Raw genomic sequence first — 3,914 nt, forward strand, 5'->3', positions numbered from 1 at the left:
AAAGTCTACAAGAGGAATTGGGTACCAAGTTGTGTTTAAGTACAGCTTACCATCCGCAGACTGATGGCCAGAGCGAAAGAACAATACAAACACTTGAAGATATGCTGCGAGCATGTACCCTGGAATTCCTAGGTAACTGGGATGAACATTTACCTTTGGTAGAATTTTCCTACAATAATAGTTTCCACTCGAGCATAAAGATGGCACCTTATCAAGCTTTGTACGGACAAAAGTGTCGTACGCCGTCTTGTTGGCTTGAGGCTGGAGAAAAGCAGTTTATGGGTCCCGAGATGGTCCATCAAACCGCTGAAAAATTGAAAATAATTAGAGAAAGAATGTTAGCAGCTTAAGATCGTCAAAAGAGCTATGCTGACTTGGTGACTTTGCATGCCCCCCAACAATACCAAATAGCATTGTACTTTCATGGAAATGGCTCAAACTCTAACATAGATGGTCTTAAACTCTAAAGGTGCCAAATTTATGGACCTTGAACCTCAGAAACACTAAGAGGGGAAACTCAAAGCTCCTGGAATGAAATCAAGACCACTAGATCTCATACTTGGGACCAAAATGAACAAAAACCCATAAATGGTAGATCTAAGAAACCAATGTTCAAGTTCAAAGCTTTATACCTTCATCAAGCTAAAAATGAGTCACAAAATCCAGATCCATAAGCTTCTCCTTGATCCCCATCTTTGCATCAAACTCCACCTTCTTGGAAATGGACGAAACACTCCAAAAATGGACTCCATAAGCTCAAAATGCCACCATGAATGATTAGAGACGAGTTCAAGGGTTTTAGAGGGTGGGGGCTAACTTAGAATGAAGAAGGAGTCTCAACATTATGCTTATATAGGGTACAAATCAAAGATTAGGGTTTTCAATCTGACCCTCGTACGCCTGCGTACGAGGCTGCGCACCCCAATCCGATCCTCGCATATACTCTACGCGTTCCTCCAGCTACCCCTCATGTAGTTCTTTCTCTTCAGTACGCCCTACGTACCACCTTGGTACACCTCACGTACTAGGGCTTTTCCCAAAACCCTAATTCTTCCGAAGGCTATAACTTACTCGATACAACTACGATTCCAACCATTCATATATTCATAGAACGGTATTGAGACTGTAACACCCAAAATTAGAAAGGCCAAGAAAGGAAAGAAAACCCTAAGTTAAAGGGCCAACTCGTCGAGTCCAAGGAGGAACTCGGCGAGTCCGAACGGGATCCGGGTCGAGGAGCAAGTGACCGACTCAGCGAGTCGGAGAATGGACTCGGCGAGTCCGGTCTGAAGAGGGAAACCCTAAATCCGGGACTTTGTGCACTATTTAAGCACCTCATTCTCTTCCTTAGGGTTCCTTTACACCTCTTCTCATCCAGAAAATCGAAACCTAGCCGCCATATCCGTTTTGAGCAAAGATCTAGCCTTGGTGTTGTGATTTGGAGCTTGGAAGAGAAGAAAGTTCATAGTGGTGCAAGAGGAAGCCTTGGATCCAGAGTTGGTGTGACTTTTTAGAGCATTTGAAGGTAAGAAGTCATTACCTTCACTCCTTTGCTCATAGTTTCCTTTTTGTCATGAGATTTAGGGCTTTTATGCCATATCTTAAAGCCAATTGGAGTTAGAAGTCCAGATCTGAAGTTGCTACTTCAGATCTAAGTGTATTTTGGCCTAGAGAGTCATAAAGTATCAGTCTTGGGGGTGAAGGTGAAGCATGGTTGTCTTAAACCCGAGTATGGAGTGTTTTGGGCCTAGATTTCCTTAGCTACACGTAAAGTTTGCAACTTTACATGAGGAATAGGCCTTGGAAGAGTGGATCTACAGTTTGGAGTCCCTGCATGACTCAAAAATCCTTTGAATGCATGAAGGACTAAATAGACTTGGCGAATCCTTCGAGTGGACTCGACGAGTAGTATGAAGTTTAAGAGGAACTCGACGAGTTGGATGAATATCTCGGCGAGTCTGTTGAAGTTTGCCTTGGACTCGGCGAGTCAGGTCGCAAAACACCAAACCCTTCGAGTTAAGACTCGAATCAGTGAGTCGAGTGGAGACTCAGTGAGTTGGGCAGGATAGGACTCGGAAATCGGTGGACTCGGCGAGTCATGGGTTGACTCAGCGAGTCGAGTAGCGAATGGAAGGACTTTGAGCATATGAACACGGCGAGTAGGGTTGATGTAACGCCCGCGTTTCCAGGCTAGGCATTTTCGTTGATGTAATAGTCTAGGTTAACCTTGTAACCCGTTTTGAAATAATAGAAGTATATTATTTGAGTATTATGTGTTTTGTGCTTAACTGCTTAATTATATGATTTGATTAATTAAGAATAATACGAGCGTCAAAATTTAAGTGTAAAATAAACTTGATATCTTTGGATAATGTTGTAGTAGTTGAAACGAGGTTTCCGAATATATAAAGAACGCCCAAATCTGACTTCGTATGAGGAAGTTATGATTTTCTGAAGTTTCGACTTAGCGGTATGCAGCCCGAAATACTCGCTTTGAGATTGAGCGGTTTTTAGTCGAATCAATCTAAACGAGAATCGAAGATCTCATTGTTGGTATCGAAGCGATGAAAAGTTAGGCGAGAACGGACGTCAAACGAAGAAGTTATGAATTTATAACGAAGTTTTTCTGTCCCGGCCTACTAAAAATAATTAATAAAAATAAAGTCAAAATTAGCCGACGGAGTCTAAACGAAAGTTATAGAGCGTAGTCTCACCTACGCGTGGATATAAAGAACGTCGAAAACGGAGTTCGTATGAAGAAGATATGAATTTCCGAAGTTTATTAAATAATTAATATTTAAAATTAATTATAAAATCCGGTATTATCCGAAGGGGAGTCATCAGACTCATCCGAAGTACGCCCAGCGTACAACGAAGCGTGACGTGCCTCGCACTCGAGTTCTTCAGATGACGCATACCATGGCGATTCGGACGCATACGCCCCGCGTACTCCGAGGCTCCAGCCTCCTATAAATAGGATGCGAGGGCAGCCGGCTCATTTGCTCTTTTTCTCTCTTCTCTCTCCCGTTTTGCATCGTTTTGCGAGCCAGAAGTACCCCGAAGCCCCGGTATCATTCCCGAGCCCCGAAGCAAGTCCCGAGGTCCTGAAGATCCCGAGAACTAAGATTCCCGAGCCGAAGCTCTGCCCGCGAGAAGTTCGATTTTTGTGGAGATCTTCCAGATCTACCGAAGAATACTACTTCTATAAGCCGTAGTGCTGTCCGATCATCTTCTGATCAGGTGAGTGTGTGGTTAATTTCTTCTAATGCATAATTATGAAGTATTTTATACGAAATACGTGTTATGTGTATATGTTGTGTTATATGTGTGAATGTATATTCACTCTCTTCTATCTCATGGATCTGATTTGTTTTCTATGAAATACGTGTTATGTGTGTGTGCCTCATCTGTTATGTGGAATACGTATTGATTAAAGCATGCTATACATGTTTTTAAACTATGTATAAAAATGTATATTTTTATCTACTAATATGTTGGGTAGAACATGGGTAGATAGTTGGTGTGTAATAAACAGATGAGAGGCCTCGTTGTTGTTTTGATTCAGTCATCTAGCGGAGTTTAGATGACGACCACAGACTTTTCTAGACAGTCTTGTGGAACACTAGCAGGCTCGCCACCTGTAGGTGTTAATGAACTTGGGTGTTCATTCGCTGTACTCCAACCCCCTCATGGTTGCCTTATTTGACTTATATTGCTGAGGAACCCCCGAAGCATGTGTTGTCGCCCCGATGAAATATTCTTAGACTAGGTCCCTTGTGTTAGTTATTTCAGGGACATAAAGTGAGAATAACGGGAATGGGTAATTGGGTTATTGTTGGTTGATGAAAATTAATTTAATTATTTATTGTGGGTTGAAAACCCTATATGCTCACCAGGCTCCCAAGCCTGACCCA

This window comes from Lactuca serriola, chromosome 1 (assembly GCF_051521515.1).
Source record: "Lactuca serriola cultivar US96UC23 chromosome 1, Lser_US96UC23_V15, whole genome shotgun sequence".
In the NCBI taxonomy this organism is placed as follows: domain Eukaryota; kingdom Viridiplantae; phylum Streptophyta; class Magnoliopsida; order Asterales; family Asteraceae; genus Lactuca; species Lactuca serriola.